This window comes from Eurosta solidaginis, chromosome 1, assembly GCF_040869045.1.
Source record: "Eurosta solidaginis isolate ZX-2024a chromosome 1, ASM4086904v1, whole genome shotgun sequence".
Lineage (NCBI taxonomy): Eukaryota > Metazoa > Arthropoda > Insecta > Diptera > Tephritidae > Eurosta > Eurosta solidaginis.
Genome location: NC_090319.1, coordinates 39985472 through 40001043, shown reverse-complemented (window position 1 = coordinate 40001043; position 15572 = coordinate 39985472). Strand labels below are relative to the sequence as shown.

The following is a 15572-nucleotide window of genomic DNA, read 5'->3' as shown; positions in this document are numbered from 1 at the left end:
CCACCTTCATTTTGGTTCGTGGTTTACCGATGGTCTGTATGCGGTACACTACATCGTTGATCCGTTTTACAACTTTGTATGGGCCTTCCCAATTACACTGCAATTTCGGGGACAAACCTTTTTTACGTTGTGGGTTGTATAACAGCACCAAATCTCCTTCCTGAAAACCTTCTGAATTAATTGCTTTATCGTATCTGGCTTTCATCTTGTCACTCATAATCTTTGTTCGTTGCCTTATTAGATCATGTATTTCTCTTAGCTCTTCTTCCAAATCACTAGTGGATTTCCTGACATTTCTCTCCGCATTGGCATCTATCCCAAACTTCAAATCAGCTGGCAGTCTAAGGTCATTGCCAAAAATTACTTTTGCAGGGGTTTGGCCCGTTGTCTCATGCACTGCTGATCGGTAAGCCATCAAGAATAATGGTATGCGGGTATCCCATTCTTTATGGTACTTGTCCACTACTTTCCTTAAGTGCTCCTCCAATGTTCTATTGAATCGTTCTACCATACCATCGGATTGAGGATGCAATGCAGTTGTCCGTGTTTTTCGAATGCCCAATGACTTACACATTTCCTGGAACACAGCTGATTCGAAATTCCTGCCTTGGTCAGAATGTAACTCCATTGGTACACCATACCTTGCAACCCAATTGTTTATAAACACTTCTGCTACCGTTTCCGCTTCTTGATTTGGGATTGGGTATACCTCTGGCCATTTGCTGAAATAATCCATAACTACCAGTACATATTTGTTTCCGCCGTTGCTAGTAGGAAATGGACCGGCGACATCCATAGCGATCCTTTCAAATGGCGCACCTGAGTTATATTGCTTCATCTGGCCATGACTTCGTGTTCTGGGCCCTTTCGCTCTGCTGCAAACCTCGCAGTTCGCAATCCACTCAGTGACCGACTGACGGCAACCAACCCAATAGAATCTCTGTTTAATCTTCTCGAGCGTCTTCGTGATTCCAAGATGACCTCCGCTTGGACCATTATGCAGCTCGCTGAGCACATCAGGAATCCTCTTTCTGGGAACAACTATCAGTTTATTCTTGTATTTACCATCCTCACTCTCCCATACTCGATGAAGGCAACCGGATATTAATTCTAAACTGTTCCACTGTGCCCAATATGACTTCGCAATGGGACTCTCTGCTGACATCTCTTCTCTGTTTGGTCTTTCATTTCGTTCGAGCCCTTGCATAACACGTGACAGATCTGCATCTTCTAGCTGGCACTTTCTTAGCTGTTCCTTGTCCCATTCATCTGTACATGTTATATTCATTAGCCGGACATCTATAATGTCTTCTTTAGCCTCGGCTTTTGAACAGTGCTTGCATTCCAAACTACATGGTCTTCGTGACATTGCATCAGCATTTCCATGGGTACTACCTTTTCGATGCTCAATGGAAAAGTCGTAGCTTTGTAGTCGCTCGATCCACCGTGCCAATTGTCCTTCCGGATTACGGAACTGCAGAAGCCATTTCAACGCTGCGTGATCTGTCCTGACACGGAATCGCTGGCCGTAGAAGTATTTGTGAAAATGTTTAATGCAGTCTACCAATGCCAACAGCTCTCTCCGCGTAACACAGTAGTTCCTCTCTGGTTTTCCAATCGAACGGCTGTAATATGCAACTACCTTCTCCTGTCCATCGACCAGTTGTGATAAAACGCCTCCTATAGCATATCCACTCGCATCTGTATCCAGAATAAATGTTGCTCCTGGAATCGGATATGCTAACATTGGGGCAGTGCACAAACGCTCCTTCAATGTTTGGAAAGCCACTTCTTGCTCCTTCTTCCATTCAAAAGCTTTGTTTTTTCTTGTAAGCTCATGGAGGCTATGGGCTACACTGGAAAAATTTGGTACAAATCGGCGGTAATATGTGCACAGCCCAAGAAAACTTCTCAATTCATGTAGGTTCTGTGGTCTTGGCCAATCCTTTACAGCCTCTATTTTTTCGTTCGCAGTGCAGATACCCTCTGTCGTTACCTTGTGACCCAAATAATTGACTTCCTTTTTAAACAGCGCACACTTTTTGGGACTTAACTTCAGACCAGCGCCAGCTATTCTCTGGAAAACTTCCTCCAAGTTCTTAAGATGTTCATCAAAGTTCTTGCCCAATACGATGATGTCGTCCAGGTACACCAAGCATGTTTTCCAATGTAGTCCTTTCAGTACCTGGTCCATGAGTCTCTCAAAAGTAGCTGGTGCATTACAAAGTCCAAAAGGCATCACTGTAAATTGCCAAAGACCATCTCCGACGCTGAAGGCTGTTTTCTCTTTGTCTTCCTCCTTTACCTCCACTTGCCAGTAGCCGCTTTTCAAGTCCAGTGTGGAAAACCATTTCGTACCAGAGAGCGAGTCCAGAGTGTCGTCAATTCTTGGCAATGGGTAGCTATCCTTTTTCGTAACGTCATTCAACTTCCGGTAGTCCACGCAAAACCTCATTTTTCCATCCTTCTTCTTTACAAGTACTACCGGTGAGCTCCAGGGACTAGCTGATGGTTCGATGACGCCGCTGTCGCTCATTTCTTGTATAATTTGACTCACAACTTGCCGCTTCGCCAGTGGAACACTACGTGGAGCTTGACGGATCGGCCTCGCATCTCCAGTGTCAATTTGATGTTTCACAACGTTGGTGCGGCCTGGTTTAGAACCATCCTGGTCAAATATGTTCGCGTACTTTAGGAGCAGTTGTTTTGCCTTACTCTGATATGCTTCCTCCAGCCCCTGCGTCCATGCCGTGATGTCATTTGAAAGGTTAGTATTACTAGCTGAAATGTGTTCCTGGAGCTGTTCACAGTTAATAACTACTTCAGCCTCTTGGCATCTTCCCAAAATAGCTCCTTTAGTCAGTTTGAGTGGTGAATTGAACTCATTGAGTACTCTTACCGGAACACGTCCATCTTGTTTTGTCATAGCCAGGGTTTTTCCTACAAGTATGTTCAGTGCTGATTTGTTTGCTGCTTCGACAACCCACAATTTGTTTGTCCCACAATCTCCATCAACCTTTGCCCAGATGACTGCTTCGGATTTTGGTGGTATTCGCTGACTCTCTTCCACCAGCACTCGTTTACTGCTGTAGCCTCTCTCGTAGCCGAAATTAAGTGGTACATCCATGTTCTTATATCGCATCGTCTCGCTTTGCATGTCGATCTTGATGCCCTGGTCGATTAAGAAGTCCACTCCAATTATGATTTCATCAACAATCTCTGCCACTATAAAATTGTGTACTACCGTGACGTTCCCAATTGCGACTTCACATGATACTTCTCCTAGAACCGTGCTGTCTTCTCCAGTGGCTGTACGCAATCTTGCTCCATGCAATGGTGTTATCTTCTTGTTGACTAAATCCGCTCGAATGATGGAATGAGATGCACCCGTATCTACAGTCAGTAAACGTTCCTTTCCATCCACATGTCCTCCGACAGTAAGATTGTTTGACCTTCTTCCAATTTGTGAGATAGAGATTATGGGGCATTCAATTGAGGGAGCCAGCTGACGCCCCTTGCGGCTGACTCGCTTTAGTTTAACGATTGAGTGGACTTGGAGATTTGCTCATCTCCTTCAGCTCTGCGTTTACGGCCACCCACATTGTTGGAGCTATTGGGACCGGTGCTGCAATGTCGTGCAATATGACCTGGGTTGCCGCACTTGAAACATTTAATAACTCCGGCATTTTTCTGTTGTGATCCCTTCAGTGCTTCCAAAATTGTGTCTACCCATTCTGGCCTTTCTACTTCTACACGATGAGCCTTATATGCTGGTTTACTTAATAGGGAGGCAGTTTCCTGAGTCAATGCATGTGATACCGTTTCAGCAAATGTCAGTTTTGGGTTCGCGTATGTAGCTCGCTTCGTTTCCACGTCTCGTATGCCATTTATAAAACTCTGGATTTTTACCCTCTCGGTGTATTCCACGGGTGCGTCCGCATTTGCGAGATGAGCCAACCTTTCAACATCTGAAGCAAACTCCTGCAATGTCTCATTTGCTTTTTGGTAGCGGTTTTGCAACTCAATTTGGAATATCTGTTTTCTATGCTCGCTTCCATAACGTCGTTCTACAGCAGCCATCAATGCTTCATAATTGTTCCGCTCTCCTTCGGGAATCGTCTGTAGGATTTCCGCTGCTGGCCCCTTCAATGCCACGAACAATGCAGCAACTTTATCTTCCGCATTCCAGTTGTTCACTGCTGCGGTCTTCTCAAACTGAAGCTTGAAGACCTGGAAAGGAACAGAACCGTCAAAAGATGGAGTTTTTACCTTTGTATTACTCGCTGAAGCAGCCGGCCGATTAAGTTGCAATTCCTGTATACGACCTCTCAACGCATCCACCTCTGCCTCGAATTTTTGTTCAAACTGCATTATTTTTTCGTCCATGCGCGCTTCGAGTTTTGATGATATACGCGCCTCTTGTGCTTCTAGTTGTACTGTTATGCGTGTCTCTTGTTCTTTCAGTTGGGTTGCCATATATGTCTTTTGTTCTTCCAGCTGTGATGACATATTTGTGGATATTTGTGATGACATTTCTGTTATACGTGCCTCTTGTGCTTCCATCTTGGATGTTAAAAGTGTCTCCTGCGATTCTAGTTGTGATGCCATATATGTCTTCTGTTCCGCCAGTTGAGATGACACTGTCGATGTTTGAGCAGATATTGCAGCTAAAATCAGGTTCAAGTCTGTACTGGTAACCGTCTGCGATGTTTCGTTCTTCTCTTCAATTTTTGTTGTCTCCTCGCCATCAAGATGAAAGACATGCTCTTCCACATCAATTCCTTCTGCTTCCATTGCTTCTCGTAGCCGTGCCTGAAGTTCGAGTTTAACGCCGCTTGTATTCAATCCACGGCTCTCCAACTCCTTCTTCAGTTGCGGGATCTTCAATTCACTTAACTTTGCCATGTCCTTGTTGTCCTCTAGAATTTATTCAACAATTCCTCTTCTGACACCAATTGTAACGAATTTGCTTGCAAATCCTCTTATTTGCAATCCTCTGCTAAGTTCGAATCACTAAACTGTTGAATAAATAACTCCAATTTGTAATAATGCAAAATGGCCTTTATTAAAGTACTTCACAATACACTCAAACTGTGCAACGAATAGCTTGCTTAATAACCACACTGATTGATAGCTCAATGAAACTCTACTATTCAAAATAATACTGCTATTGCTCGCTAGATATCGTCTTAATCGCAACTGCTTGACAACTCAAATCAAACTGAATTACTTCTTACTCGCCTGCACCGCTTTTATAGTTTACGCTGCATACTTCTAGGCTCTTCGATTTCCAGAAGTTACTAGTTGTTTCGGCTACAAAATTGCCAGCCACAACTACGTGCACAAATTATTGCCCTCTCTTGTGACCACTGAGATAAGATATATGCATGTGTTTGTGCATTGCCGCTCCGCTGCTCGTATACGTACATATGTGTAGACGCAATTATTTATTCGTTTATGTAGATACATCAAGATTGAATTATTGATGTGAATGTTTGTAGTTTACAGTCTCTCGGGCGCACATAGGCATATAAGTAAATGCATCTGTGTGTGACATCTCTCTGGGCTGCCTTATATATGTGTATACTTGATTTAATTATTAACGTAAATACTGCTTGGCATGGCCTTAGCATCGCCTTAGTGATGGGATAATTTAGTGATGCTAATATCCGTGACAATACATTAACTCAAACAAAAAGCGGGAAGTACATTTGAATGATTTATTCTAAAGCTCCCAGCTCCCCAACCACCCCTCGATGGAACCACCACTGTCTTTTCACATATACATATATATATATATATATACATACGTAGATACCTTAAGTCAAACAAAAAGCGGGAAGTACGTTTGAATGATTTATTCTAAAATTAAATCACGTGTCATTGTGCATGATTTATTTCAATCAATTTAAATCGAAATGAATGGGAAACGTGTTTGTTCATTCACAGCTGCCGCCCTTCAACGTTTCTTATCCATAATTTTGTCTGTTATCAATAATAAATTAACAGACAGCCCTAGAGAGTATACGCCCTTTGTGCATACCATTATTATCATGAGCTCATTACGCTGGACTGTGTGAGGGGGGGGGGGGGGGGGGGGGGGGGGGGGGGGGTTGTATGCGGGGTATAAAGAACGTAGTAGTTGAATGAATTCGTGTCTGGAATTAATTTGAAAATTTTTGTAATTCCAATAATATTTATGTTTGTGAAATTCAAATGTAAATTTAAACAAAAATTCGCAACTAAATAAATTGCAATTTGCACACGCTTTGAGGCATTTTTTGGGTATTTTTATTGTTTGGAATCTGCTGGTCTTTGTTGAAACTCATTAAAGGCCGCGGCACAATAAAATTTTGCATGTATATGCGTTTAACACAAGCTTATGTATGTCTTCCAGTAGCATCGCCACGATCATCCAAGATGTTGCGTTTATAAATATGAAGGAACTTCAGACTTGGCAATCGAAGTTTATTTCGCCTTGCCAATTTACATACAAAATTTCGCTAAGCACTGTTATAAACATTCTCTCTATACAACAACAATACTTGCTAATATATTTTGTGTCGTATTCATTGTTTAAAATGTTAGAAAAGTTATCAACGAGTGGGAAAGATAATTTCACTTTCAAAGTGTGCCAGCACCCTTAGCCAAAGCAAATGTCAAATTCTTCTTATTATTTTTAGCTTCCAACAAAAGTTGCAAGTTGGCTACTTTTTCATGTTAGATGGCGTCAGTATCGCCCAATCTACCGTTCTCAATAAAAATACGTGCAATCTACTCATAACACTATGCGACAAAATCAACTTTTTTTCTAGGTATTGGACCAAACCAACTTTTTTGAGGAGATTGAGACTGAAGTATAAAAAGTACTATCTCCGTTTTCCTAATTTAGCCTCCAAAAAATAGATATCGGTTTTCGAATTTCGAAATTCTACATTTCGAAATTTTATTTTTTTTGTTAACGCGTTTAGCAAATTAAAAAAGTAAAAGTGTGGTCGTGGTTCGTTTTTTCCTTATTTGAAGGTCTGAATTCTTTTTTTGAGAAATTTAGTATAACAGCAGATATACGAGGTGAAAAGTCAAAACTTCGAAAATATGAAAAATCTGATATTTCCGAATTTTCGCAACCCATATAAAAAATCTTAATATTTCTGTGAAGGTGGTTAAATGGCCTCTATTTTGATATGCATATCTTTAATCTTTATGAAAAAAAATTTGGCACAACCCCTGTTTAAGCGAAAAAATTCCTTTTTTTACCAAATTTTTACTTTAACCAACACAATTTCCAGCTGGTAAAACTATTGAATAATTAATAAATCATAAACTTGCATTAAATATGCTATCAAATCACTGCGTTTTTATACTTTTGAGATCTTAACAGTACCCCGAGCAATCGCAGCATTAGTATCTAAGGTTTTAGTGAAACCTTCGCTTTTTATCATCTTTCGAATGTCTAGTATTTTTAGGTATTTTTAACGGTCCGAGCCATTAATCAGCATTATGACAAATTTCGAGAGTATGTCAACAACCTAGTGGAAGCTTTTCAAAGCACACATGCATATGTCTTTAAAAGTGTATTTGATGCATGCTCATCTCGACTGGTTAGAGAGACAACTTTCTACCTAATCCGATGAACAGGAAGAACGCTTCCACCAAACAGCTTTACCAATGGAAATCGATGCAAAGGCAAAAAGCTAGACGCCATGATAACTGATATATGTTGGTGGCTAAAGATTTCTGAGGAAACCAAGGCCTTAACGGTGTAGATTAAGAAAATAATCTGGTTTCAAACAATATGTAAAATCATTTGCAATATGTGTCCCGGCCTATGAAAAGGTGGCTTATGACTCAAAAAATATGTTGCGAGAAACAGCTGTTAAAGATAAACAATGCATTTCTTCAGTTTCTTAGTAGTTTTTCTTTTGCATTATGAACAGTCATGCCCAAAAGGCAAAGCACAAACCAGTTTCTGACCGATATTTTGGCTCCATTGCCATCGAAAAAATTTGAGGATGCTTCACCAGCCACCAAAGTGGCATCGAAGGAACCAAAGGCTTCATCGTCTTTCATTTGTGCTCTTTTTTCTCTCCATTTTTAGTACGCTTCTAAGCAAGTTAGGACTTTCTAGTTTTCACCACGTGAAAGAGCGTCTCAAAAACTATCGAAACCAGAAAAAAAGTGGAAAACCTTGGAACCTTTTCATAGACCGGGTCACATATCTATACCTTTTAATAAATTTAGCTTAACAAAACACAAGTTTAACTGCAGTTCTACTGTGTAGCCAAGCTTTAAAAATAAAAATTTTTATGTAGGGACTGTTTTAGTTGTCGTTTTTACACACATTTAAATTATGGCATAGGTGATCGTCATAATTTGTTGGGGAGCACAGTGGACATAAGTACTGAAGAGCTCAAAAGTATAAAAACGCAGTGCTTTGATTTGAAAATAGCATATTTAATGCAATTTTATGATTTATTTAATATTCAATAGTCTTACCAGCTAGAAATAGTGTTGGTTAAGATAAATGTATGGTAAAAAACGCATTTTTTCGCTTAAACAGCGGCTTTGCCAAATTTTTCTTTAAAAATATACATATCAAAATAAATGCCATTTAACCACCTTCACAGCAATACTAAGATTTTTGACAAGGGTTGCGAAAATTCGGAAATATCAGGTTTTTCATATTTTCGAAGTTCTGACTTTTCGCCTTGTATAACAGCTGTTATACAAAATTTTTCAAAAAAACAATTCGTCCATTCAAATAGAAGAAAAAGGCGGACCACGACCACATTTTTACTTATTTAACATAAAAAATAAAATTTCGAACTTCGAAATCCGATATATATATATTTTTGGAGGCTAACTTCGAAAAACGGAGATAGTTCTTTGTCTACTTAAGCCTCAATCTCTACAAAAAAGTGAGTTTGGTCCAGTACCCAGCAGGCTGTTGCAAAGTGTGATGGATAAGATAAAACGCATCTATGTGAAAAATTGCTTATGTGACGGGGCTTTAAGTTCTCGCTGCGATGAATATAACCTTGGTTATTTGTTCGTATGTATGTATGTACGTATGTATATGATTTGTAAATTGTTGAGCAATAAAGCACTCTCGGCTTGTTGCCTTATGCAAATGCAAAATAAGCATTACTTTAACACATTTGAATTCACTCATACGCTGTATGTAGGTATTGTTATGAATGATTCCAATTAATGGGTTTATATACATATGTACTAACTATTTATATACATGCTCTTATATTTTCGTATATGTAGAGTCCATAGGTATGGTTTGGTTAGGTTGAACTGACCGGTCCATGAGGACTTCACATATACTGAATGAGCCCGTAGTGTTACCAGAAGTTTATTTAACAACCAAACTGAAAACCCCTATCAAAAACCAGCAGGACCTAAGTTATAAAATAAATCCGTCCTCTTGGCAAATACTAGAAGCTTTCCAGGACTTATGCCACATCTGCTATCACTGACCTAGCCTAATTCAAAGGCATGTGACGCCAGAAAGGAGTGTGCAGTCAGAATATCCGTAATGAGTCTACAGTCCTCTCTTTGTAATGATCGAAGCAACTTTATTAGTCTAAGGCTGTAAGACCTACACATAATCTTCGACACTTTACAGCCCCGCGCTTTAACCCACGCCTTTCACCGCTTGGTCGATCATGTGCACCTCTCGCCTTCTCTTAATCTCGCCCAATCTAGTTTGTATGTTCACGGAGCAAGCTTCAAGGGATGCGCCCTTTTTGGCTAGTTCATCCGATTATCATTGCCATTTATTCCCATATGCCCTGGGACTCAATATAGATGTATGCCTTTCCCGCCCCTATTCTTTCCAGGGACTGCTTACACTCTAACACACTTTTAGTTGCTGTGCCATGCGAGATTATTGCCTTATAGCGTTTTCTTTTCTGGCTATAGTGTTACGATTTTTGTACGCCACGCAAGGGTTGTTGTTCTATTCTAAAAAACAGGCAACGCCTTTACGGGGTATTTCGTTCTTTTGTGAAAATTATTGCCTGCTCGCAACGCAAAAGCGTTACACTTTTTTTTTTTACCCTGTATAAAATGGCGGTGTGTCAGTGCAACTCTGTGGAACTCTAAATTCACTCTTGAGTTCCACATATACTCTGTTAATATGAGTGCAGATCACCTACCAGATTGCGCATTCACGAGTTCAAAATTGCTTCGTTCTGCGCTTCTACGTCACAGTTGACTGTTTAAGCGAATGAAAGAAAGAGAGAAAAAAAACAAGAGCTAAAGGAAGATGACTTAAGAATTGCCCACAAAAAAGAGATGATCTAATGTTTACATGCGCAATGCGCAATCTTCTTGTGTGATTTGTGATACGAGTGAATGTGGTGAGATGAAATGTTCTTTGTATGCACTATAAATGTTGACAATTTTCTGGGGTAGGAGTAACACTACTAAGGCTTTACCATTTACTTAGGCAACAATTTTTTTCAGAAAGGAAAACGCTATTAATTGCTACTTGGCTGTTCATAAAAAATGATAACACGGCTGCAGCTTAAGCTATTCTCTTCCAGTGTTTCTTCTGCTTCGGTTATGGCTAATACTTCCGCTTGGAAAACGCTATAGTGATCTGGCAGCTTGTAGGATATGTTTATTTCCGGATCAGCACAGTATACAGCGAACCCTACTCCTTCCTACTACCTACCTACCTACCCTACTATCCGTACACACATGTATCGCCTCGTCCATGGCATTTCCTTGCGCCAACCATCCACATCTATTATGGATTCAGGGGCTCCTTTGAAGCACAGATAGGGAATCAGGTAGTCTGTTCGTCATATAATTGATGACGCTTTACTACTTCGGCCTACGCTGAAGCTGTTTTGAGGCACTAACTTCGTTGCAGTTGTTAACGCTATGTTCTTTGCGTCCATAGGTATGTATATAAATACATTTTTTTGACCGGGACTATCACCAACGCAAGGATTGTACCAGTTGTATCTGACGCTGTTAACGTATAGTGACGAATAGTAGCAACACTAAGGGATACTATCATCTCTAAGCCGATATTAAGCAGTGACTTGTATGCACATAACCAAATTAATCATTATGTCTACACATATGTCCATACAAGCAGCGGAGAGCAACGCACAAACACATGCATTTATCGGAGATATTCCCAAAAGTAGGCAATTATTTGTGCAAGTATCACTCACATATACACGCGCATATGAGAAGCTATACACGTCCATCTGCAGTTATAATTTTATAGCTGGTAACTAAGTAAATTCTGGAAGCGCCTAGAAGTATGGAACGAGGAAATCGAAGAGTATAAAAGAGCGCAATCTAAGCAATCATGGATTCAGTTTGATTTAAGCACGCTATCTGTCGAGAAGTGGAAGTGTTATTGTGAGGTACTTTAATAAAGGCCATTTTGCATTATTGAATAGTGGAGTTATTTATTCAACAGTTTAGTGATTCGAACGTTAGTAGAAGGTGGGAAATAAGAGGAATCTCAGTAAAATCGTTACAGTATTTAAAGTGCGAAGGCAACATCTGAACGGCGATGCACTTATTAGGTTGAGTGATGCGTTACAGTATGAGCTTCGGCTATTTTTTGCATACGTGGGAAAGCTTCCTAGTGCCAGCGTAGAGTACTTGGGATGTATGCAATGATATGCTATTGGTGATTCGAAAGTTTGCCCACCTTGCACTAGAATGGCAGTGTTCTACAGTAATTGAACAATTTGTGTTTAAATTCCTTTATGTTATTAGATTTTACTTCATTTGGTAATTCATTGTAGAATTTTAGTCCTTTATAGTACAAATTACATTTGTCTGCTTCTGTTCTATAAACTGGTAAATTAAAATCACTCCTTCTTGTATTTACGGAATGAATATTTCTTACATATTTTATGTTACTTTTCAAATAATCAGGCAAGTTTCCTTCTATTATTTATTTTATTTATTTATTTGGATTTAAGTCGACACAGACACAAAGCGGTGGACTACTAAGATAATATTAACATAAATTAATGTTACAATTAAAAATAATTAAATAACAGATGTATATATTAAATTCAACCATACATATGAAAGAAAGTACAAAATATCAGGCCAGACGTGAGAGTAATGAATTATGCAACGCGGTAAACGAACATTCAAAGCTGATGCAGTTATACAAATTCTTGTAGTGCGAACACCAGTTACGCATTGGATTATTTTTGGCAAAATTTTGCCTGCAAAGTGGTAAATTAAAAGGCACAAAGTGCACGGACGTTCTACCAGGCACAGCAAAATTTAGTCGACTAACAAGATCAGAGGAGTCAATCTCGCCCATAATGAGCTTATGAATGAACATTACCCCTAGTACAGTTCTTTGATTTTCTAAAGTTGGCAGATTAATAAGGAAAAGTATATTTCTATATGGTGGCAAATGCACACTTGAATCCCAGTTAAGACCACGTAGTGCAAATATAATGAATTGCTTCTGTACCGACTCAATACGCTTTATAGAGTTTTGATACCCTGGGCACCAGACACGCGAAAAATACTATAAGATTGGTCATACCAACGATGTGTAGAGCGTCTTAGTCAGATGCGGATCATTAAACTCCTTAGCCCATCGTTTCACGAAACCGAGTATACCCGTTGCTTTGCTTACCATTGATGAAATATGCGTACTGAAAGTCAGTTTTGCCCCAAAAAGAACGCCCAGATCACTTATAATAGATATACGCTCCAAAGGCGTGCTGTTTAGCGTATACGATGTCAAACTTGGCTTTACTCGGTGAAATTTCATTAGTTTACACTTCGAGCAGTTCAAAACTAGTAGACTTGCAGTACACCAGCATTGAAATGAATCCAAGTCTGCCTGAAGAAACTCCACGCGGGAAAACTCCGAAGGCAAGTATGAGTGGCAAAGTTTAACATCATCCGCATACATAAGAGTTCGGGAATGTATAAGAGTTTGTGGTAAGTCATTTATAAACAAGGTAAAAAGTGATGGACCCAAATGACTACCTTGAGGTACACCAGATGTTACATCAAACAGCATTGAAAGACTGTTTTTAAACACAACTTGTTGAGTGCGATGCGCGAGATAGCTTTCGACCCATACAAGTAAATGCTTCGGAAAACCTAGTAAATCAAGTTTGTAAACTAAAAGCTCGTGATTGACAGAGTCAGACGCTTTACTGAAGTCCGTATAGGTCACATCCGTTTGCCTATTGTTTAAAAATCTATCCATTACAAAAGAAGTGAACTCTAGCAAGTTGGTAGTGGTTGATCTACGCGGCACAAAACCATGTTTCTAATAAACTTCATTGTATGATAAAACAGTATCTGTTTAATGCTTAGCCCATTTAGAGCGGCAACCATATCTCTGATCGGTTTGTCATAGCGTTATAGTTCACTGCAAAAGAACTAAAAATATCTATATTTTCAACCGATTTTCAAAACTCTTACTTTTCTTTCTCAGATTTCAGGAACAGGAATAGCTTTTTTCTTTGATAAAACCGACATATAAGACAGATTGCCAATTCTTGAGTTTTAGCCAAACCAAGGTAAATTCCAACTATAGCAATGTCGAATAAAAATAAAATTCAAATGGTTTTCACTTGGATTTACTTTTACCAAAACATGATTTTCAATGGGAACTTTATGTTTGAATTTTAAACTTCAAAAATGCACAAAATTCCAAAAAAGATAAACTATGTCACAGTTTGTTAGCACATTAATATATAGTATCTGCATCGAACATAACAAACTTCGTTCACTATAATTGCTTCATTTTTTTTAATAGCTTATACGGCTTTTTTTTCATAATTTAAAACCGATTTTTATAAAATTTAACTATTTCGGATAATTTGAAACCCGTTTAAAAGAATGTGAAATAATCGAATATTGATTGTTCTATCCATATTCAGTTGAAAGTTTTGCGTTTTCGTAGCCAGAAACTATTGACTTCAAGCTTTAAATTGCATTCTTGAAACATCTATGCATCCAATTTTAAGAAAAATGAAGACATCTAAAGAGTCCGTTCTTCTTTAAAGTTTTTTGTGCCTTAATTATTTGTTATCTGATAAAAAATGTGAGAAGCTGACAACCTGGCTAGGCCAATTTTACATAATAGGTTTAAGGGATAGCTGGGGAATTTCATCGGCGGCGTCTGTTTAGTACATGATACGGCTGTAAGCGGGCGTCTGTTATATATAGACCATTTCCACAAACTTCTCAACTCCCCTATTGTAGCCATTTTTCAGACACCCGCCATAGATGCGCAGATAGATCGATTTACATTTTATCAGCGTTGCGCCATCTGTTGCAAATCACCTAAAATGAACAATAATTATCATAAAAATTATTGGAATAAATAAAATAATTTAAAAAAAATTTCAAGTTAAACGATTTTATTGAAAACAATATTTACATGAAGTAATAATAATACTAAAAGTTAGAAAATAATTAGGTAGGTCCTAGGTAGAGTGTGGTGACTAGCTCTTCATCAATGTAGGGCGTTGATCAGACAATTAAATAAAAGCGTTGGACGTGTGAAATTTTTAAAAATGTGAGGCGTAGCATAACCTTATTAAGGTTCAGTTGGTCTTATATATGACTATCAATAGAAATTTGACGCGTCCAACGCTTTTATTTAATTGTCTGATCAACGTCCTAGATTGATGAGGAGTGTGATGACTTGTACCTAGGGCCTACCTATTATTTTCTAGCTTTTAGTATTATTATTACTTCATGTAAGTACTGTTTTCAATAAAACCGTTTAACTTAAATTTTTTTTTAATTTTCAAGTTTTTAGTTCATTTACTGCCTCATTATTACACGGACTCTTTCTTGACAATTTGTTTCAATCTAAGTCCTCAATACATAATCCTTCCAAAGACTTTACTCGACTCTGCTCCACGTATGCTTGTCCCTCCTCGAACTACAAAATATTTTGATGTCACTTCTACCGGACTGTATGTAATATTTGTTCCAAATATGAGCCAAATCGCACCACCAAACCGTTTTTTTTTAATATCTCGATCCTTGGGCCACCTAGCGGCGATTTTTTTTCATAACTCGCTTTCTATTCATGTATGTATTATGTGTTCCCAATATGAGCCCAATCGGACCACAAATACATTGTTTTCGAATATCTCGATCCTTCGCCACCTAGCGGCGCTTTTTTTCATAACTCGCTTCCTATTCATGTATGTATTATGCGTTCCAAACATGAGCCCAATCGGACCACAAATAGGATTTTTTTTAATATCTCGATCCTTGCGCCATCTAGCGGCGACTTTTTTTATAGCTCGATTTCTATTCATGCATGTGCAGCCGTGCGGCCGGCCTGTCGAGTCAAGCTAAATAAAACCGTTTAAAAAGATTCATTAAGGTCTTAACATTTTAAATTAGCACGATAAGAATGTCATTTTAAAATTCTTCATAAATCGTTTTTTTTATGAAGAAGTGGGTATTGATATAACAAAATCATTATGGATAAAAGACTAGAATGATAACTTCTGCATAGACGTCAAAATTATAAATAGAACCGATCACCTCATTCTGTATCTCTTTCTATCACCCGCTGA

General features: G+C 38.7%; 1 protein-coding gene across 11 annotated transcripts in view; it reads left to right on the top strand.

Annotated features, from left to right (window-relative positions):
* The window catches only part of plh (pasang lhamu), a 180785-nt gene that overhangs the window by 35465 nt on the left and 129748 nt on the right, over positions 1 to 15572 (top strand). The gene's annotated exons all lie outside the window — the stretch shown is intronic.